Source organism: Strigops habroptila, chromosome 4 (assembly GCF_004027225.2).
Source record: "Strigops habroptila isolate Jane chromosome 4, bStrHab1.2.pri, whole genome shotgun sequence".
Taxonomy (NCBI): domain Eukaryota; kingdom Metazoa; phylum Chordata; class Aves; order Psittaciformes; family Psittacidae; genus Strigops; species Strigops habroptila.
The window spans coordinates 1,823,117-1,846,108 of record NC_046358.1 but is presented as its reverse complement, the minus strand read 5'-3'; the positions used below and the strand labels follow the sequence as shown (position 1 = coordinate 1,846,108).

The following is a 22,992-nucleotide window of genomic DNA, read 5'->3' as shown; positions in this document are numbered from 1 at the left end:
CTCTCCCTGGGTTACACTGGCTGAGGCTGGAAGGTCTCGCCTCTGAAATGATCCTTAGCTTACAGCAGGGATTAACTTGTTTTAGGTGTTCAGGCACACAGGGTGGGACAGGAGCAAATCCAGCCTCCTGGGCTGCTCCATGTCAGACCAGCCTCTTGCCTTTTGAAAGGCACAAACAGGGACAAGGCATCCAGCTTGCGTAGAGTGGGAGCTTGTGTTTGTCCTCAACAGGAATCAAACACCTCTCCTGGGGTGCCCTGTGGAGTGTTTGAATTGGCAGCATCCCTGCTTTGCCTTGTGCAGGTCCCTTGGCCTTCACTTGGGCACTACAGCTGGCTACTTGCTTGTGAAATGCTACTGAGCATCAGTTTAAGAGGAGGGAAGGCTGGGTGCAGAGCCCTTAATGTGGTGTGGGGACACATCATGGTGCATGCTGTGTCCTCCAAGGCATGTTCTGGTGCTTGGAGAAGGACCTGACTCATCTTGAGGAGGATTTTAGCATAAGATGTGCTGAGCACAGGAGAAACACCTTTGTCAGGACTGTGATTTTTAGTTGAGGTCTGAGTAATGCTGTTTATCTGCAGTGCTGCAGCAGCTGGTCCTGCTGTGGGGCATTAGCGCTGGGCTCTATGGTGCCAGGGGAGAGGGAAGTGAGGAGGAAGAGGCAGAGGGGGCCAGTGTGGGAAGTAGTGGATTTGTTTGTTGGGATTACAGCTGCTTCTGTAGGTGTTGAGGCAGAGCAGGCTTCTGGGGAGATGTGATAGTGGTAATGAAGGACCTGGATAGATGGTGTGTATGGGGAGCTTAATCATGGGATGGTTTGTGTTGGAAAGAAGCTTAAAGCTCCTCCAGTTCCAACCCCCTGCCATGGGCAGGGACACCTTCCACTAGAGCAGGTTGCTCCAAGCCCCTGTGTCCAACCTGGCCTTGAACACTGCCAGGGATGGGGCAGCCACAGCTTCTCTGGGCACCCTGTGCCAGTGCCTCAGCACCCTCACAGGGAAGAGCTGCTGCCTCAGAGCTCACCTCAATCTCCCCTCTGGCTCATTAAAGCCATTCTCCCTTGTCTTATTTCCCCTATCCTATTTCCCTTCACATGCAGTGGAAGAAGCTGTGGGATGATCACTTGGTTGTGACAGTTTATGCTAAAGCAAAAAGGGATCTCAAGGCAAGTTTAGCCTTCAAGGAAATAGAATTGAACCTGCCACAACATCTTCAGTGGCCATGGGGGTGATGATGGGGTTCACCTTGGTGTGGTGTTTTGCAGGGCTTGAACAAGAGACAGAAGGTGGTTGAGTAGCCCACATGTTTGAACCACTGTGTCAAGGAGGCTGCTGTGCTCTCAGATGATCCCATATGGGCTTGTTACTATATTTTCCTATGATTTTATTGTAATCCTCATGGAGCGGTTCAGGGAAACTGGCAGTGTTGGGCTTAAGGAAGAGCAGGGCTCGTTACAACAGGAGGAATGAACTGTCTGGTTCTGACTGGGAGGCGAGCAGGAGCAGGATGGCAGAGCAGTGGGATTGGATGTGCTGTGTTTGGGGGTGGCAGGAACTAAAACAAACTGAATAATACCAACAATATAAAGCTCCCCATGTACACAGTTATTTTGGGTAGCTGATGGCTCTGGGGTTTGTACATTTGGGAGCCTTGTTACTTTCCCAAACTTCCTGCAGAGGGGTTTGTTTTGCTTTTAGGTTTAAGAAAATGTGAACCTTGATCCTGGAATCCCACTGGCTTTCATCATAGGGCAGAGCTGGATGGGTTCTCTGTTGAGTGCATCCTCCCTGTGCACTGCTGGGATGTTAAAGATCTCCGGAGCTTTGCCAAGGCTGCCTACAGTGATCCAAATTCTTGTCCTGGAGAGCTGATATCAGCAATTCCAAGGCTGCGGTGACAGCAGCTCTGTACCTGTCTGTGGGGTTGAAGTATGATGTGCTCCAGCTTAAAGAACAACACAGAATGTCCCCTTCCCTGGCGTTCTTGGGTTATTCTTCAGCCCAGCTTGGCTGCAGAACAATCCAAGAGTGAGGAGGGATGATGAGGGCCAGCAATTTATTAAGGCAGTGTTGCTGCTGAAGGTTTTATTGTGAAACTGATGGTGGTGTGTCAGTGGAGGTGGTGTCCTGATGGAGAGGCAATAAAGCAAGCTGTGTAAGTGCACTATAATAGGCATGTATCTGAGCTAGCCACTGTGATAACCCAGCTGATGGATGTCTCTTTGCTCCCCTACGTTCCACTTAAGATGTAGGACTTGTCACTGACACATGTACACCTCTGTGTCATTGCCCTGGGCACTCAAAGCCAAAGTCTTTTGTTTTCCCCAGGTTGGGAAGCTCCTAAGTTAATATTCTTGCTACAGAAGATGTAGGTGGGGACCAGGTTCACTGGGGCTTAGCGAACATCCCACCACCCTTGTGATGCACTCGAATGAATGTCTTAAGTAGCTTTGCTACTGGTGAGTAGTTATTACTGTGAGTGCTCTGCCACCTTCCCTCGCATGCGATGAGAAGGCAATGCCCTTTGTGCGACAGGGGATATGAGGGGTGTGAAGTCCTTCCATTAACACCTAAGGGAGCGTTAAGGAAACAGGTTAACACGAAACAAAGCCCACATTGGTGTGTAAATTGTGTCACTGCCATAGAGGAGTCTGGAAACGAAGAACTGCTCATAGCTGGGATGTGCTCCACGGATGGAGCTGTGCTATAAATATATGCTGGCCTTTGATAACCAGCAGCTCTCATGGAGCCGAGTTAGAGGCGCACATCCGGGCACCACAAGCAGAAAGCCTGAGCTGTATGAGTTTAACTGCCTGTGATGACTTGTGTAGTACATTAATTAGCAGGATCCAGGCTGGAATATACTGGGATGTACTGGGAATAAACTCTTGAGCACCTACTGATCGTATTTTCATTAATACACCAGTTGATTATGGTTTTCCTGACATTCCTGCTCCTGTCTGCTCCAGGTTCCAGTGCTTCCAGCAGCGTCTGCCCACTGGGATGGCACCGGCTCTGCTGACAATGGTTCATGCTGGAGGGGAAGACCTTGGAAGGATAAAATGATTTTGTCTAAATACTATATTTGGCACCAGCTTTTCATCTAAACCTGAGCCACTTTGCACCTGTCTGGAGAGATAAAGGGACTTAAAATGAGCGTGAGTGTGATTTTTGATGCCTGAACAGTATACAAAGACCTCAGGAAAAATGAATACCGGGGCTTCAAAGCCTTTGCTGAATGTTTTTCTACCACCTATAGCACTGTCAGGCTATTTTATTTTCAAGGGACGGTGATTTCACCAAGCAGACCGTTTGAAGGCTGCTCTACTTGCTTTAAGGAGGAATGGACAGATGGGTATGCGCTGCTATTCCCTGCTGGATGAGCTGAACTGTTTTCTGGGACACGCATTCTTACCCACAGGAGACTCTTTTTGCTACTTTTCTAGTCTTGTGCAATAGGAGCATCTAAATTATGACCTGGAGGATTGTGTTCAGCCTTGGGGAGCTCTGGGGATGTGAAGCTGTTGAGCGAGGCCAGAGGAGGCCACAGAGATGCTGCAAGGGCTGGAGCAGCTCTGCTCTGGAGCCAGGCTGAGAGAGCTGGGCTGGGGCAGCCTGGAGAAGAGAAGGCTCCTGAAGGGGAGACCTTAGAGCAGCTCCAGTGCCTAAAGGGGCTCCAGGAAACCTGGAGAGGGGCTTTGGACAAGGGCCTGTAGGGACAGGCCAAGGGGAATGGCTTTAACCTGCCAGAAGGGAGATTGAGATGAGCTCTGAGGCAGAAGCTCTTCCCTGTGAGGGTGCTGAGGCGCTGGCACAGGGTGCCCAGAGAAGCTGTGGCTGCCCCATCCCTGGCAGTGTTCAAGGCCAGGTTGAACACAGGGGCTTGGAGCAACCTGCTCTAGTGGAAGGTGTCCCTGCCCGTGGCAGGGGGTTGGAACTGGATGAGTTTTAAGCTCCCTTCCAGCAGAAACCATTCCATGATGTCCTTGGCTGATACTTTGGTGCTTGCTGAGTCCCTGCTGTGTCCAATCCAGGCCACCGCTGTCCTTCCTCCCACTGCAGTGCCATGACCAGGGGAAGGCTGTTATGATGTGTCCATCCTCATGAAGATTTTGTTGGTAAGTGAATGTGTGAGTCTGGGTTGGTCCATGAAGAGGCTTCCATGGTGTTCTGGGGAGGCTTTAATCGAGGAAGGGATGTTGGGAGGGCCAAGTATGTCCGTCAGTGGATGGTGTTTTGGGGGGATAAAGTTGCTTCATGCTTGGAGTGGGATTACATGGGGTTCTGATGGTGGGGTTGGGGTGTCCCCCTGGCTAGGGGCTGGCAGTGGAGAGGTAACAAGCACCCTCAGAGAGGTTGTGGCCTTGGTGCCAAGCAGGGGCAGGCGGAGGGTGCTGGTGCAGGGACCCCGGGCTCGGGCGGCCGGACCAGGGCTCGATCCCCGTTACCGGCCGCCGCGGCCGCTCCCCTCCGCCCGCACCGCCGCCGCAGGCCCACCAGGGGGCGCCGCCGCCTCCCGTACTTACGCGCGCGTTCTCCCCCCCCCCCCCCAGTCTCCCCAGCCGTCGCCATGGTGACCGCTGGGTGCGTAGCGGCCCTTACGAAGCTGACGCAGTGGGCGGCCCGGCACGGGCGGGGGCGGCCCCTGCACGGGCGGAGGCGGTGTTAGAGAATCGGGGGGCCGCGAGGCCCCCGGGATGGAGGCGGCGGCGGCCCTGGGCCTGCGTCGCGGGCGGCGGCGGCGGCTGAGGTGAGGCGAGGGGAGGCGGGATGGCGGCGGCGGGAGGGCAGGTCCCCGCGGGCCGTGAGGGGCGGAGGCCGCCGCGGCAGGTGCTAAGGGGCGTTGGTGCGGGCTGGGGGTGCCCCCCTCTTCACCCAGCCCCGGCGGTTGGAGGGTGCGGGCCGGGGCTAGCGGAGCCGTGCCCGCGGGGGGAGCCTCTCTCCATCCCGGGCGGAGGAGCGGAGCAGGGCCGGCGCGGGCGGGAGAGCCGCAAGCTTCCCCTCGCTGCCTCCCCCTCGCAGTGTGGCCTGCAGCCGGTGAAGGGGGCGATCTCCTCCACCCTGACCGATGTGGGGGCTCCGAATGGAGGCCCAAGACCCGAGTCCAAGCTGGGTTTGGCTGTCACCGCCAGCCTGGTGCAGGAGATGGGATGGGTGTTGCGGGCTGGCTGTACCGCGAGCAGCTGCTGGTGTGTGGAGGGTGGGTGTGACACATGGATTCTTTCAGTGTTCGTTGCTTTCCCACAGGGCCCGGTATGTCAAACAGTTAGATAGGGGTAAAAGTACTCCAGTGATGTGGATCTGCCACAGTGGGTGGTGAGCCCTGGCTGTAGAAATCCCCATTCAGGGTCACAGTGACCCGCACGCTTATAAAAGTAAAGGATATATCACTCTGAGATCATATAGCTGGGATGCTGCCAGGCTGCTCAGCCATGTGCCCAGTCTGGGAATTGGTACCTACCGGTGTGTTTGGGACAGGCTTCAGTTGCCACTTGGAATGTAGGAATGGTGGTTGCTGAGTCTGCAGGTCCCGATATGCGCAGGATGGTTCTTACAGCCCCAGCTCCAGGTGGGAAACAGCAGAGTGATTGCCAGAGGTAGTATATACAGCTCCTGGGGTGCTGGAGTGTTGCAGTGCTGGGTGCTGTAAGCAGCCAATCTTTGTTGGATGGGTTAGAGGGTGTGTTAAAAGAAAGGTTCTGAGGGAAAGTATAACCTCTGCCAAGGTGGGAAGGCTTTATCCTTGCTTGCCAGGATAAAACTTTGTGCTACCTGGTCTTCCTATATCCTGCTGGCTGTTGTTTTCTGGATGAAGAGGGAGAAGAGCTTGAGCTTTGTGTGGTCAGGCTGAGTGTTTTTAAAGTAGTCGTGGTTGGGAGATAATGAAATTGCAGGAAGTGGCTTTTGTAAAGACAAAGTCTTTAATGTCTTGGTTTTATTACATTGGCTTCGGTGAAATATGTATCTAGTGGGCACAAGTGGAAAGCTTTCTAAATAGGAAACGTTATCAGGGTGAAGTTATTTGTTGACCTAGGTGTTGGCTTTCTGTGTCATAAAAGTTACATTGGGTTCTTAAAGGTGCTGCTTAAATTACTGCTCAGCCCTGAATGCGAGTCAGGCTGCAGTAGACAGGCAGGCCAGGAACAGCTAATGGGGACAAGAAACTTGAACAGCATCTGCTACGTGGTAAATAATGTATGTAGCCTGGAACTTCTGTAACTAAAGCTCTTCAGAAAGGAGTAGGAGAAATATTCCTCTTTGAATCTGTATTTAAATAAGAGATTTGGGAGTTACCATCTGTTTTACACAAATTTTACTCCTTCTATAAGATGCTAAGAGTCAAAATGACTTGAGGATATGAATTATATATGGATTTTGGTAGCACTGACCTGTAAAAACCAGATTTGATCAGAATTCCATTTTAACTTCAGGCACTGGGCTTAGGTCCTTTGCCTGCTGTCTGCAAAATCAAATCAGAAGTCACACAGAAACAGGGGTTGCTGTAAGTCCCTGACAGCTCAATTGCTGTTGGGATATGGTGCTGAGAAAGTCAAACTTCATTGTGCTGCGTCCCCTGTTCCTCTTCTAGAGCCCTAGGAAGGAGCAGTTGTGCAACACGATATGCTCTGAGTGGTTAAAATTGCGAAATGTGTTGCTCCAGGGGGAAAAGTGGGAAGGATGAAAATCCTCCAATGCCAAAAAGTTACATTAACAAAATAGAGAAATAGGGTAAACCAAAATACCTACTTCATTAAAAAAAAGGAGAAAAGAATGTAGATATCAGACTGTTTAGAAGTGTTAAGACTTTCCGTCGGCAGAGACTCAGTGTGTTTGTGTTCTGCTAAACTTTGGCAGAGTTTAATTTCCCGGGAAACTGTCAAAATTCCTATGAACAAAATAGTTACGACCAAAAATATCTGTTTTGTATGGATATGCTTTTGGGCTTGGTGTGGGAATGTAAATGTCACATTCCTTGGGCTGGGTCTACCTCAGTTTGCTCTAAGAGGAGATTTTTATGTACCTCTTAAACACTGCATGCATCTAACCAGAAACTAAAGGCATAAACTTGCAACCCCTCTCGTTGCCCTTTGGAAAATCCACTTGATTTCCATATTTTTATCAGTCTCACTTGTTTGTGCTTCCCTCTTGTGGAAAAAACCCCCCAAATGATTAGCATTCCCCATGGATCTGAGCACAGGAGCTGTGAATTGTCCTTGTAACTCATGTGAAGTTCAGGTTGTGGCTCTATTTGTGATGTGACCTTTAATCCTGGGGCCCTGGAGGTACAGATGTTTAATGGTGCCAAGTGTTAGAACAGGCAGATGGATGTTTCCTGTGCAGCCTCCTCTTAGAAATTCATTAATTTTGAGTTAGCTCCTCAAAATAGGTCACTTTGGTGTCTGAGCTGGGATATAATTGTATGCATTTGCAAAAAATAGATTGATATGCTGCTTCCAAGCCTCTGTGACTTTGAAAACTCTCCTTAAAGCAACAGAAATACCCATGTTCTTGGGTTAATGGGTCTCTTCCAGGTAAGAACCCCCAAGCTGGAGGCTTGTAGGAAATACAGGCTTGGGACAGTGCTCAGCTTTGGGCAGCCAAGAGCCTCTGAGGCTTTGAGCTGTCATTTGCTCCATCCCTGGCAATGTTCAAGGATGGGGCTTGGAGCAACCTGCTCTAGTGGAAGGTGTCCCTGCCCGTGGCAGGGGGTTGGAGCTGGAGGAGCTTTAAGGTCCCTTCCAACAGAAACCATTCTATGATTTAGAGGCCTGCCTACAAGTCATTAAGCTTTCTTGCATTAAACAGCAGCCATTCTGTTGTCTTCAGCCAGGGAAAGGATCTTTGAGACTTCTTCCTTGGGTAGCAAAATGTGTTTGCCCTAGAACAAGAGGCTTTTACTCTGGGGAGCCTGCTTCCACCCTGCTTTTCCTCTGAGAAAGCAGCATGCTCCCTTTCTCAGCTTGCCACCTAGGTAGCAGCAAATAATACTGATTTAAAGCTAGCTGATTCTGACAGTGATCCAGCAGATGAATAAGTACATCCTGAGCCGGATTCAGCATTGGAGTTTGAGGAAGTTCCATTTAAAGAGACAGCTATTGAGATGCTTGGAAAAGAGCAAACTGTTTTCAGCTGCTTTGAGAGAGCTGCAGGGCTGGAGTTTTGAGAGAGCTGGGGGAAAGGAATTTATGAAAGTGGCCTTTGTGCTATCAGGAGCGTGACAAATGGACTCTGGGGATCTGTGGTTAGCTTTAGGATGTTTATTCCTACTAGAATAGATTCTTTAGAGTCGATTAGACTTGAAGTTACTTTGTGCTGATATCTTCTTTATCTGCCCTGTACATGCATGATACCGTTAATTTAAGTGTATCTCTGCCAGAACAGACACACATGGCACATCTATCACAGTGGTGGGAATCCTTGTGATGCTTCTACTTAGAACTACATTCCTTCCCTTTCAAGCCAACACTTCATTTTGTGTATTTCTGAAGAGAAATCAGAGGAAAAACATCTTGCAGATGTGGTTGGGTGCATTATCTGTGCAGCTTTGAACTCTGAAGAGAGAAGAAACTGAAATGATCTCTCTGCTTTTGATAAGAAATGGAAAATTTTGCCTACCGAAACCCTAAAATTACTGTGTATTTTAAGAGCACAACTAGCTGGGAGTTGATAGTTACTCACAGGGCGCAGAAATAAGACTCTGGAGTCTGCTCCCTTTGTGCAACCATGTTATGTTGGTCCTGCTCACTAGCTCTCCCTCTGCTTTCCAATAATACAGTATATTTCTTGTCCCCTACAGCAGCAATTGCTTTACTTATAATTCTATAGTGCAAGCTGCTAAGACTCTTAGTCTGCTTGCTTAGATGCATGAGTTTAAGTCATGGTACCTGGCATCTTGATCCTAAGTTCATATTAAACTAAGCGTCTATAAGAACATACCCAACTGAGCTGTTAATGTCTAAAATACTGTGGAATATGAACTCTTTGAAGCATCACAACAAGCTTAAATTATAATATGAAAATTGCTGGGTTTATTTATTAGAAGCAACATAAAGTGGAATATTCGAGTATAAAATGCATCCCAAATTTGGGCTTTCAATGCAAAGCATAATGTTGCTGTAGCTTGGTGGTGATTTCGAATACAAGGTAGAATTCCTACTGAGCTTGAGGAAAAATGTGCCCTCTGTCTTCAGTCCTTTCTGTGCTTTTCCTTCCTCTTTTTTACCCTTTTTTCTCCTCCCAGTGAAAGAGCTGTGGGTCCCCTACCTCATACACTGGATTTCCTTGAAAAGGTGTCAAGCTAAAAGATGAAATAAAAAACGTTGTTGATGATTTTCCTCTTCCTTGCGGCAAGAGTAGAAAAATTTGCACTGCAAGCAGAGCCTGCTTGGCTAAGGAATAGTTTTGTCGTGGGCTCTTAACCTGCAAGCTTCCAGTCTGCCTGCACTGATGCTTCTTTAACTGGGCTCATATTCCTGCAGACCCCTGGAATTCTTCCTCCTTCCCCTTCCACTGGAGTTTCTGTCTCTCTTTAAGGAGGCCTGGCCTTGTGGTCTCCTTCAGGCTGATTACAGATGTCTGCAACTGTGAATTCATGGCTTTTAGAATCATAGAATCATGGAATGGTTTGAGTGGGAAGGGACTTCAAAGCTCATTTTGTTTCAACCCCCTGCCACGGGCAGGGACACCTTCCACTAGAGCAGGTTGCTCCAAGCCCCTGTGTCCAACCTGGCCTTGAACACTGCCAGGGATGGGGCAGCCACAGCTTCTCTGGGCACCCTGTGCCAGCGCCTCAGCACCCTCACAGGGAAGAGCTTCTGCCTCAGAGCTCACCTCAATCTCCCCTCTGGCAGGTTAAAGCCATTCCCCTTGGCCTGTCCCTCCATCCCTTGCCCAAAGCCCCTCTCCAGGTTTCCTGGAGCCCCTTTAGGCACTGGAGCTGCTCTAAGGTCTCCCCTTGAGGAGCCTTCTCTTCTCTAGGCTGCCCCAGCCCAGCTCTCTCAGCCTGGCTCCAGAGCAGAGCTGCTCCAGCCCCTTCAGTTCTGTTCAAGTACAGCAGCAGCCAGCCTGCTTTTGGTTCTTGCACGTTCCCTTTGTGTGAAATTAAAACAAACGGAGGATTCCTCAGTGATGTCTTTGACCTTAATAAGAATTTCTCCCTGAGAACAGGATACAAGATACACCCTAGAGTCTTAAAAAGTCTAAGTTTCCTTGTTTCTTCACTCGCCTTTTCATCATGCGAAGCTGCTGTTCAGCAGGCAATGATAAAAACCCAGTGGAACTGATTTCTAGTAAGCTCATAATATGCTAAATTCTCTCTTGGTTGTTTGATCTCATTTCCATGACCTTATGCACAGATCTGTGTGGCTGCATTGGCAAGAACCTGGTGCTGAAGAGACCTCTCCTACCAGAGGCCTGCCGGTGTGTGGTTATTATGGGAATCCTAGAGAAGCCTGTTGGGGTGGAGTTTGTGCTTAATGTGTTATGTATATTTTCTAAATGCCTGCTGTTTCATAAGAAGTTTGGTGAGCTCCTTCCTCCACATAGAGGTTTGTGCTGCTGCACTCCCATTTTCTCTGAGTCTTCCTCAGAGTGAGAATGTCCTTGTGCCCTGAGGGGGAACTCGCTGAGAAAGCTGTCCTGGAGGGTGTCTGGGTCACTCTATCTTCATCTCCTTTCTGTCAGGCACTGGCATCTTTAGGGGTGAGTAAGCACTGAAGATCCTTTTCAGGATCTGTGGGATAGCGTCTTTGGTACAGTTGGTGCTCAGTGACATGGGAGATGGGAAGATTTGCTTGTAGCATCTAACTAACGTGTCATATTACTCAAGAGCTTATAACTTCGTGCTGAATGAGAGCAGAGACTTGCTGATACTGAAACTCTGTGAGGTTCTCCTCTTGTGAAGACATGGTAAGATAATTTTAAACAGCATTTATGGTTACTATGAGTAATTAGCTAATGGATAAATATGAGAAGGCTGCCTTAAATGAATAGGTGCTCTAAGCATTTGCCATGTCTTTTTTCCTCTGTAACATGTTTCTTTGTGGTTTGTTGGTCCAGACATACGATTATCAGCACAGACCTGAGAGATCCTGAGCTTAGATCCAGGCAGGCTTCTAGACTGAGTCCTTACTCAGTTGTGAAGAGCAGCAAATATGCAGATAAAATGGTGAATCCCTCAGACCGCCTTAACTGAATGATAGGAAGAAACAGGGAAATTCAGGCCCTGCTATTATAGTTTCATTGCAGTAAGTGCAATAGAAATGGTATGACAAAAACCCGTCCAGTTCCTTTCTCCCCTGAAAGGTTTCCATTCAGATCTGTTGTGTTGCTCCTTGTTAGAAGTTGGAATTTAAACAGCTTTGCACCTTTTGGAAAGAAGAATGAAACTGAATGTTATGTCATGGCTTGTCTTCTCAGCACAGAGCTCTGTGATGTGCTTGCTGGTGTTTACAGCCGTAGATAAAGCCTTGATGTATTTTTGGAATATAGACTCCAGCTCAAAAGTCTGAGCTTCTGAAGGTTTGTCTGTTCCCCATGTGATCTGCCAAGTGATCCTGGTTTCTCTCAAGGGGAATTAACCATTTCAGCTCCCAGAAAATAAAGACGAGTCAGAAGCTGCTTGTGAGTTTGCAGCATCTCAGCCAGCCTAAGGCTGCCCTGAATAAACTGAGTCCTATCCTCTTGCTCTGTCTTGCACATACAATAGTTCTTGGTCATATCAGGATCCCTTAAAAGTGTTCTTCCTGGGAATTCAACTTAGTGCTGTCTAATAACTTCCCTTTTTGCATGGCTTGTCTTTGTCACTGTCCAAAATGTGTTTTCCTTTTGGAACACAACTCAGATTTCAGCGTTTGGAAATTCAGCTGTCATAAGTAGTAAATGAAGTGAACTCGGTGCAGATCTCCATTGCTAAATGGTTCTGGACCACTTTGCTGCTTGTCTGCTCTTGAGATCCAAACAAGCCCCCTTTTGAAAGGGCACCAGCCAGTCTTCAAGAACTTCAGCCTCAGACCCTCTGGAACTGTTAGGTTTTCCAGCCCAATGGCCTGTCTTTTGTTCCAGGATATCCCTGTGAAGAGGCTCTGTCCTTCCCTTTCAACAATCCTCTGTGAGTGCTTCACCTCTCAGCCAGATTTAACCTTTTAAACCACAGTGCCCCTTCTGTGACTGGCTTTGTGTCTGATTCAGTTGTTTGTCACCATCTCCATGGTACCCAATGACAACCACTTCACTAAATGAGAGTATTCAGATAGGAACCTCTGTATATTTGCTTGGAGGGGAAACATGTGCCTCGAATCCTGTCAGAGGAAGTAAAAATGTTCCCTTTTGCTCTGCTGAATGGTGGATAAGTTACATCCTTAAAGGAAAAGACGCAGCAGCAATTTGCAATTTGTCTCTTAAGTTCCTGTTGCAGTGGATGCTCTTTTTCTTCCCTGACTAGAATGGAGAGTAATAACACGTTTCTTTGAGAGACTGTGTGCTGTGGGATTGCTCTTCCCTTCACCTTTGTCATTTTCACGATTTTCCAGCAGAGAAAGAGGCTGCTCTTTCTTTTCAAGTCTTCCTTCCGAGGTTAATATGGGGCTAAAATGATTTGGTGCATGAATAATGAAGCACACAGGAAGCCAGAGATGCCTTTCCTGCGATGTTACGTGCGTGTTCTAAAACTGGAAGGAGTAGAAGCTTTCCTTGAGCTAAAGTGACAGAGGAGGACAAAATGTGGAATTGTGTTCAACTTCATTCTCCAGGAAGCCACTTTTCTCCAGGAGCCCTTTCCCCTCTAAATTTCAAGCCTATTCCTGGTTCAATATCTTGCTTTTAGAAAACAAATCTTTTATCCTCATTGATTTTTTTCTGAACAAAAAAGGACCATGTTTTCCTCCAGACCTTTTGAACACCTTGGGGGCCATTGAGTTTAAGTTGACTTTAATTCAATAGGAAATGTGGACATCCACAAATGAAGTGTTGTCCTGTGTTGTTCCAAATGTTACTAGCCTGGAAGAGGCTGAGATAAAGAACTTTGGGTGCATAGAGCTATTAGTTTACTTTCTTTTATAGGACCCCAGCTGTCTGCTGGTGCCAGGCTGAGAGAGCTGGGCTGGTTCAGCCTGAAGAAGAGAAAGCTCCTGAAGGGGAGACCTTAGAGCAGCTCCAGTGCCTAAAGGGACTCCAGGAAACCTGGAGAGGGGCTTTGGACAAGGGCCTGTAGGGACAGGAGAAGGCTTTAATCTGCCAGAGGGGAGATTGAGATGAGCTCTGAGGCAGAAGCTCTTCCCTGTGAGGGTGCTGAGGCGCTGGCACAGGGTGCCCAGAGAAGCTGTGGCTGCCCCATCCCTGGCAGTGTTCAAGACCAGGTTGGACACAGGGGCTTGGAGCAACCTGCTCTAGTGGAAGGTGTCCCTGCCCGTGGCAGGGGGTTGGAGCTGGAGGAGCTTTAAGCTCCCTTCCAACACAAACCATTCTATGAAAGACAATTTATCCATTTCTCCAAGGCCTTGGTCTGACTTTGTCTTTCTCTTGCCTGAGGGCGGAGGGATTAGTACAGGCGGGTTTGGAGGTGGGAACCACGTAGGATGCTGCAGAAAATGTTGTTCTGCTGTGAACGGGTAGCTGAGTAAGTGTGGTGCATCCATCTCAGTGCCTCATGGGAGGCTGCTGCTAATATTTACAGAGTGTGTGAATTTGGAGTATGCAGTGCATGAGTTTTGTATGATGCAAGCCCAGAAGCATCAAGTGTGTTTGATTTGCCCTGGTGAAGGGGGGTGTGTGTATATGTATAAGTTTGTTCAGGGAGGGGTGGGTACAAAGCCTGAAAATCCACTGTGAGGTGGGGAGCAGAGATTTGGGGAGAAGAAACAGGGATGTGCATGCTTTGGACATTACTGTATAATCTAGTGTGCAAGTTGGGAGGACGCCTATTTGTATACGTGCAGGCCACATGCTTCTGAGTGGTGAGACATGCACAGGCGAGAAGAACAGCTCTACCTGTGCCCTACCTAGCATGAGGAACCTACTTTTAGCCTCAATTTTACTGCCTTCTTGGCTGTTTGTTCCCTGGAATGGCTTGAAACCCTCTGCTTAGGAACCCCATATTGAACTCAGCGTTCATTCTTTGGGACATCTAATGCTTATTTTGTGATGAGTTAGCATCACCAGCTCCTCAAGGAGATGATATCACCACAGAAATAGTGATTTTCTGCTGGGAGTGGTAAAGAGCAGAAGAACCCAGCCTACTGCTCTGTGCTGTTCTTTGCCCAGAACACATCCGTGTTCTCCTCCTGTGTGTGTCTGGGCCTGCTGATGGAGGAGCTGGGGGTGGCTGGGTGAGGCTATAGAAGGAGCTTTCAATACTGGAGGCGTTAACAGAGACACGATGAAGGAAGTGTCCAGTATCAAGCAACAAGCAAGGGAAATGAGCCTTTGCTGGAGGTGAACTTGTGGCACCGTGTGGATTGAAAAGCCAATAAGGTCTTGCTGCTGTTCTGCAGCTTGAAGTCGAGCTGTAGAAAAGCTGGGGAGGTGAAGCAGATCTGTGTGGAGGCTGCTTTTACTGCCTCCAAACTCTCAGAAGTACTTCTTGAGCCAAGAGAGTGGAAGGAAATTCCCTGTGTTCACTCTCTCAAGTGAGCAGGCATGCTAAGATGAAGCGCTGGGTTACTTTTTAAACTGATGTGACAGCTACTACTGGGTGTACAGGGTGCTTTTGTTACCCCCTTTGAGCTGCCTGGGGAGGCTGAGGAAGAGGATGGAGTTGCCCAAGGGAATGTGGAAGTCTCTCCAGCACTGATTATTCTGGACTGTCCCTCTCTGAACCACCTGAGTTGATGATTCTCTTAAAACATTGCAATGTTCTGCAATGGACCAGTCAATGTCCTTCATGCCCCCAGTGCTGTTGTATTTATCCTGTGAAGAACTGGTTTTCCAACTGCTCTGCTCATCTAGTGAACTCTTTTAATTTGTTATGAACAAAAAGACTTGGAAGTGGGGTAATGGATGGGCTTTGATTGAACAGAGGACAGCAAGAAACAAAGCTCTAGTCTTATTTCCTTCATAAATGTGTCCATAAGAAATAAGACCTTTGTTCCTGTGATCACAGCACTAGATGAGGAGGAATGCTTTTTGGAAACTAATGCTGTTAAACTGGAAGGGAATCATAGAATCATGATATGGCTTGGGTTGAAGGGACCTTAAAGCTCATCCAGTTCCAACCCCCTGCCACGGGCAGGGACACCTTCCACTAGAGCAGGTTGCTCCAAGCCCCTGTGTCCAACCTGGCCTTGAACACTGCCAGGGATGGGGCAGCCACAGCTTCTCTGGGCACCCTGTGCCAGCACCTCAGCACCCTCACAGGGAAGAGCTTTAGGCACCGGAGCTGCTCTAAGGTCTCCCCAGGAATCACACTGTTTCCTGTTGCTGTAGCTGCAGGTCTTTGGCATTTAGTGTCACTGCTCTGCATAATCATGGCCATGGAATGAAATCTTTTTGAGTGCAAAAGCATGAAAGGGTGTGGTTAAAGCCATCAGAACCTTTTCGCTTCAAATTACCTGATTTATGAAACGCAAATCTCAGTGTTAACATGGATTTGTTTTGCAAACCATTGGACTGGAAGTTACCTGGTGTTATGCCAGAACACTCCCTCTTGACAAGCATGTGAACATCCAGCTCTTGAACCACTGGTCTAGACCACGAGGGCTAAAGGCTTCTGAAGAAAGACTAAGTTGAACTTTCAGTTCTTTCAGCAGTAGCACACTTCATTTAATGTGAATATTTGACTAAGTCCTTTGGCTTGAGGTGAGTGAACCCCCTTTTCTCTTCCTGTTCTCTTCTGGGCTACTTTGATCATTCCAGTATGTCTGGGCTTGCAGCTTTTGTGTTGACACTATGAACTGTAGGTTGTTCTTCTGCCTTTGCATCTGGAGGCACAAACCTCTCTGCACTGGTGCCAGAGGGTGGGATACCGGAACTCCTGGTTGTCCAAGCCTGGAGAAGCAGGAGATCCTGGTTCCAGAAATGCCAGTCCATTTGTTTCCTTGTACTTTAGCTGAACATGTTGGTGTTTGCTCAACAGCTTTGCACCTCACTGCTGCCTCTGTGTAGGAGTTCTCCAGAAGTTTGTGTTTCATAATGGAGTTTTTGTTTAAACTCAAGGTTTTTGAAGAGGAAAAAGTGACAGATGCCAATGAGGAGAGAGGAAAAGGGAGGAAAACAGGATTATCCAAAGCTTGGTGGCCCTCAGGACTGTGTGGCTGCTGCTTCCTTTGTGTAGGGAGCAGGAGTAGGAGATGAGAAAGCGTTATCTTTATCTTCTCTTCAAATATGCAGAGTGTTCCTCCTGCACAGGAGCAAGGCTACCAAGGCTTCATCAGAGATTTCTGCTACTGGAAGAGGCAATGGGGTTGGAAGCAGTTGTGGCTCTTACGTTCCTATGGGAACAGATAGGAGCTGCAAGGCCTTGAATTCTCAACTCTCAGGGAATTTGTCAAGAAAGGTGGGAAAAGGATTTAATTTCTGATTTGAGTGGGAAACTAATATTCATTTTTCCCTTGTTTGGCTCCTGGCTGCAAGTTCTTTTTCTGCTGAACAGGAGACAGAGTTTTGTGCAGCGTCTTCAAGGCTGCTGAGGAGGAGGCAGAATCTTGTGCAGTGTCTTTGAGGCTGCTTCATGGAGCCTGGCCACAGGCTTAATTCCAACTTGGACAATGAGATCCCTGAGGCCACCCTGCTGCTGGTTTGCTGACTTGTATGATGAGGGGCAGCAGAAAGACTGCATGTCTAGAATCATAGACTGGTTTGGGTTGGAAAGGACCTTAAAGCTCATCCAGTTCCAACCCCCTGCCACGGGCAGGGACACCTTCCACTAGAGCAGGTTGCTCCAAGCCCCTGTGTCCAACCTGGCCTTGAACACTGCCAGGGATGGGGCAGCCACAGCTTCTCTGGGCACCCTGTGCCAGCGCCTCAGCACCCTCACAGGGAAGAGCTTCTTCCTTATGTCCAACCTGAACTTCCCCTGTTTCAGTTTGAACCCATCACCCCTTGTCCTATTGCTCCAGTCCCTGATGAAGGTCCCTCTCCAGCATCCATGTAGCCCCCTTCAGACACTGGAAGCTGCTCTGAGGTCTCCATGCAGCTTCTCTTCTCCAGGCTGAACAGCCCCAATGTTCTCAGCCTGGCTCCATACGGGAGGTGCTCCCGCCCCTGGTTATCCTCGTGGCCTCCTCTGGACTTGCTCCAATAGCTCCATGTCCTGCTGGATGAGAATGCAAACACAGCTCTCTCCCACTGAGCAGCGGTGCTTGTGGAGCAGGGTTAGTAACCCAGTCTGAGTGAATGCTCCAGACTAAACTGTTTCAGAATCCACTTTTACCACTCCATTTAAAGCAGATAAGATGTTGAGGGCAGAGACATCCGGGTTTATTTCCACTGCTCTGAGCTGCAGCCTGTTCTTAAAGCAGTTCTCAGCAAAGGTGGGACTTTGCCCAGCCCTGTCTAAGCTCTTCCTGGGAAGATCAGCCAGCACACTGTGAGTAGGTTCTCCCTGTTGAGAAAGATTGTAAGATTCCTGGTGTAGGAAGGAGAACAGCTACATGATCTGACCCAGAAGGGATTGTACTCCCGAAGTCAGGTTGCTTCGTCTGAAAACTGAAAAGGAAATGGGAAAAAGGAGCTTGATGAATGAAGAAGTTGAGGATTCTAACAAGAAGTGTGTTCTTTCCAGCTAAATACAGTGGAAAGCAGGCACCTGCCCAGGGGTGGTGCTTGGATGGGTGCACTTCCTGGCCACCAGCAAGAGCTTTTGTTCTTTTTAAAGAGAAGAGAAGAAAGCTGGTGGCTTTTGCAGCTTGTCGCAGTAGCTGAAGGTTCAGGGAACGAAGTGGTGATGGGCTTAAAGTGGGCCTTGTTGGGTGAGTAAAACTTGCACTTACCTCATAGGAAAGCTCCCTTTAATATTCTTTTATATGCATAATATTTTAACTGCACATCCTGGTTCTTTGACTGTTATAAAGCCAACCCAGTGCAGCCAGTGAGTAAAGCCAGGGCTGTGGCTCCTGCCTGGTGATCAGCTGAGCAATTAATGTGGTGCTTGACTGCAGGGATGCTTTGGCAGTGCTGTGATAAGTACTGGTTTGGTATTAGGACCCTGACTGAAGCAGTTGTGCATGGTGGAGCTTATCCCTTTGGGAGCTTCCAGGGCTGCTTCTATCTTGGGTTGTGGTCAGCACATCTGGGGTGTCCTGCCTGGAGGTTATAGTCTCTTATTGTATTATAAGGGGGATAACTGTCAGTTGTATGTCCCCAAATCGATGGGGTTTCAGTTAGTTTCTAGCTGACCATTTAGTATGATGTGCCTGATACTTAAACTTAGTGTAAATAACACCATTTCTTTGTAGTACTTGTGTTACTTTACATTGTAGAATGCAATTTGAATTAAGATCATGAGGTGTGCAGGAAAGTAAGTGCTTCAGTTGAAGAATAGCTCTGCCTTCCTTGTAGCCTTTACACTGAGGTGCTTCCTAAAGACCTGCAACTATTTAGAGAACGTGATTTCAGCTTCCTCACGGAGAGGTGGGGGAACCCACCTTAGAAATGAGGAGTTGAGCTGCTGTTCTTCACTGCAAAACCCACAATATTTTATGTGATTTCCCTAAAATGGGTTTGTGGCAAAGCAGTAGGTAGGTGCTTGAAGGCAAACTGCCTGTTAGCTGTGTGTTGTGGTGTGTGGTTCTGTGTCCTCCAGAGATGGAGAGCACAAAGGTCACTCTGCAGCCCTGGTTGGCAGCCCGGAGGAGGAACAGGATGCCTGGCTGCTGTCAGCTGCTGAGGGGTGTTATAGTGCCAGGCTCTGCTTGTTTTCTTTCAGTGTCATTAACACCTTCCCTCCTGGTTGTCTACTTGATGTTTTGCTGCTGGATTCTTTGACTGGCATCCTGGTAATGCTTTTGGTTTAGAAACCATTTCCAACTGTCTCAGAGTAAGTTGTACATTTTGTTACCAGCCCTGGTGGCCAAATGGAGGTGAGGCCACTTGAGTGCTGTGGCCTAGATCCAGCCAAAAGTGAGGCTGAGCATGTTAAGTACTATAGGCCCACACATACCTACTCAACACATGCATGAATGTGTGTATATATCAAAAGGAGTGTGAGCAGCGGGTCGAGGGAGGGGATTCTCCCTCTCTGCTGTGCTCTGGGGAGACCCCCCCTTGCAGTCATGCATCCTGCTCTGGGGCAACAGCACAAGAGGGATGTGGAGCTGTTGGAGTGAGTCCAGAGGGGGCTGCGAGGGCTGGAGCAGCTCTGCTCTGGAGCCAGGCTGAGAGAGCTGGGCTGGGGCAGCCTGGAGAACAGAAGGCTCCTGAAGGGGAGACCTTAGAGCAGCTCCAGGGCCTAAAGGGGCTCCAGGAAACCTGGAGAGGGGCTTTGGACAAGGGCCTGCAGGGACAGGACGAGGGGAATGGCTTTAACCTGCCAGAGGGGAGATTGAGATGAGCTCTGAGGCAGAAGCTCTTCCCTGTGAGGGTGCTGAGGCGCTGGCGCAGGGTGCCCAGAGAAGCTGTGGCTGCCCCATCCCTGGCAGTGTTCAAGGCCAGGTTGGACACAGGGGCTTGGAGCAACCTGCTCTAGTGGAAGGTGTCCCTGCCCGTGGCAGGGGGTTGCAGCTGGATGAGCTTTAAGCTCCCTTCCAAACCAAACCATTCCATGATATACTCTTTCCTGTGACAGCCCAGAGAGGAGCCAAAGCAGTGGCTCTGCTTCCCCATCTAGAATAATGGGGTTCCTCTGCCTGCTGTAGTGCCTCTGTGCTCCTGTGTGTGTAGGTGAGCTTTTTATCTCATAACCTAAGGTATTTCAGAGACCAGACTGTCTTTCTGCCTCTCTCAAGCCTATCCCTGATGGAAACACATAATTTTTCCATTTTGCTGTTTGTCTCCTTCCTGACTTCTTTGGGTAAAGCATAGAGAGAGGAGGAGGAAGAGGGAGAGGGAAGAAGGCTGCTGGTTTTGCAATTCAAAACCTACTTGTGGGGTCATTCTTGTGTCCTTTGGGTACTTTTCCCTTTGCCAGATGAACTTGACTCTGTCAGCTGGAACACCTTTAATGTTTCAGTGGTGCCAGGAGAGATCATTGACCTGATGGTGAATTATTCATGGTGTTGTTCCACCAGTATTAGTATTTCTTTACTCCAGAGTGGTCACTTTGGCCTGTTGGTATCATTCCTTCGGTTGAAGTTGGATACTGTTTGCTGGACATTCATTCTTGTGTGACTGAGGAGTGCAGAGGAGGAAGGAAGAAGCCTGTGGACATTCATTTTTTCCAGCTTAAGGAATGCTGGAATTCATCGTGTGCTGGGCAAGGTATTGCTCAAACGGGATGCTGCAGCATACTCTGCTTTCTGGGTCTGTCTGCTCTGCTGTTCTCTGTGCAGTGGAAAGAAGATCATAAATTATCTGTGTGGCTTCTGCCACATGATGTATTGGCTGCTGGGCAGCTGGAGATACACAGGAAGATGAGTTGTTCATGTGAATAATAGCAGCACTAATAGGCATAAATAAGAGTTCTTCATTATCTTGCTACCAACAGCAACCTAATCACTGACTGGTTCTGATCATGAATTCCCTGGACAGGGCAAATGCTGCAGGACTGTAATCAGGCACCTTTTAGTTGTGCAACTCCTGTCAAATACACCCAATGCTGCAAGTACTGGGTGCAGTTCTGGTGTCCTCAACATCAGAAGGACATGGAGCTGTTGGAGCAAGTCCAGAGGAGGCCACAAGGAAGCTCAGGGGCTGGAGCAGCTCCCGTATGGAGCCAGGCTGAGAACATTGGGGCTGTTCAGTCTGCAGAAGAGAAGCTGCGTGGAGACCTCAGAGCAGCTTCCAGTGTCTGAAGGGGGATACAAGGATGCTGGAGAGGGACCTTCATCAGGGACTGGAGTGATAGGACAAGGGGTGATGGGTTCAAACTGAAACAGGGGAAATTCAGGTTGGAGATAAGGAAGTTGTTCCCTGTGAGGGTGCTGAGGTGCTGGCACAGGGTGCCCAGAGAAGCTGTGGCTGCCCCATCCCTGGCAGTGTTCAAGGCCAGGTTGGACACAGGGGCTTGGAGCAACCTGCTCTAGGGGAAGGTGTCCCTGCCCGTGGCAGGGGGTTGGAACTGGAGGAGCTTTAAGGTCCTTTCCAACCCAAACCGTTCCATGATTCTAAGTTTGAAGGAAAGAACAGAGAGAACTAAACTGAATGATGGGCACCTGTAGAGGGGAGGGCTGGAGGGAGGAGGTGAGTGCTTGGCCAAGCGTGGATTCTTGAGGTCACCAGAATTTGACTGTCCAATGTTAGAAGCATGGATTTTCTCACTGGAGAAGGTGGGGTGTGGGAAATGCTGTCAGCAGGATTGGTATGAAGATATGTGAGAAGCTACCTGGCATTTAAATGCAGTTGTCTGGTGATCTGTTACTGAGTACTCAAGGAAATCCCCTTCTCCGAGAGATTAGTCATGGTTTGGAAAAGAATTGGAACCATCTGACAACTCCTCTGTAGCTTTTGGCCTTGCAAACTGTTGTGCACCCAGATCTCGGGCTGTGATTTGAAGGTAACTTTGCTGGTCCTGTGGGCTGTGCTTGGTGGTCTGCAAGGTCCGTGCAGTCTAAACAAAACCTTTCTGCCACAATGCTGGCATAACTCCTAGAATTCCTTTTCCAAAGGACATGGAACATCTTCCCATCTTGCCTGCAGGTAAGTGTAGGAAACCTCAGCTCTACGGTTTGTGCCTGTGTTCAGAATTCAGGTGACTGAGGGAAGAAATTGAGGAGCAGGGGGGAAAGAAGCAGCCCAGGATTAGGATGCAGAAGAGCTCAGACCTGGGCTGGGCTCATGTCTGATACTTGGGTGCTTGATTATGCTTTAATCAGGTGGATTAATTGCAACATAATATTGCTCTGAGGCCTTTAAGCTCTAATCAAGGATGAGGCTCTGAATCAAGGACTATAAGTGAAAAAGATGAACTAAAGATGTTTCGTTTGCAGGCTGTGAAAGTTCACTTGCGACACCAGTGAATGAACTGGTTACCAGACCTCAGATCCTGTGCTTGGGATCTCTTTCAAGATGATCGGGGGCTGGAGCACCTCATGAATGGAGACAGGGTAAGAAAGTTGGGGCTGTTCAGCCTGGAGATGAGAAGCTGTGTGGAGACCTCAGAGCAGCTTCCAGTGTCTGAAGGGGGCTACAAGGATGCAGAGAGGAGCTCTTCATCAGGGACTGGAGCGGTAGGACAAGGGGTGATGGGTTCAAACTGAAACAGGGGTAGTTCAGGTTGGAGATAAGGAAGAAGCTCTTCCCTGTGAGGGTGCTGAGGCGCTGGCACAGGGTGCCCAGAGAAGCTGTGGCTGCCCCATCCCTGGCAGTGTTCAAGGCCAGGTTGGACACAGGGGCTTGGAGCAACCTGCTCTAGTGGAAGGTGTCCCTGCCCGTGGCAGGGGGTTGGAACTGGAGAGCTTTAAGGTCCCTTCCAGCACAAACCATTCTATGGTTCTATCATTATAACATTCTCACCAAGGACTGTTTTTCTTCTGTAGCCCAATTGGAAAGCCTGAAAGAAATGGACACCTCATGGTTAATTGTAATTTAATTAAAGGAAAGGGAAAATAGTCTCCACCAAGGCCAGTCCTGCAGAAGACATTGCTGCAAAGGCACTACATGTAATTACAGGGATATAATGATGCATTGCTTACAGCATAAGAGGAGAAGTACTCTCTCTCTTGTAATAGCCTAGAAGTGTGTCTGCCCAGAGCCAATCTCTTGTCCTGGAGTATATGTGAATAAACAGCTTCTTTCTCTCCTTATAATCCTGTTTGGATTCTAAGTTCAAGTGTGAAGACTCAGCATTTGAAATTCTTTCCTGCTAGGCTAGAGGAAAAGAGGCTTCTCTTACAGAGACCACTTTAAAATCCATCCTTTTTCAAAGAGGGGCTGGAGTAGGAACCCTCTCCACAGGAGCCTG

The 22,992-nt window shown here is 48.6% G+C and overlaps 1 protein-coding gene across 3 annotated transcripts in view; it reads left to right on the top strand.

The window, feature by feature from the left end:
- Positions 1–4,658: 4,658 nt before the first annotated feature.
- Positions 4,659–22,992, top strand: part of DAGLA (diacylglycerol lipase alpha) — a 77,225-nt gene continuing 58,891 nt past the window's right edge. For 2 of the 3 annotated variants that reach the window (XM_030483591.1, XM_030483593.1), the window contains exon 1: positions 4,659–4,752. The gene's annotated coding sequence lies outside the window, so the exon portion shown is untranslated. Of the gene's footprint in view, positions 4,753–21,669; positions 21,729–22,992 lie in introns of those variants that run through there. The other variant, XM_030483592.1, reaches the window with a different exon arrangement.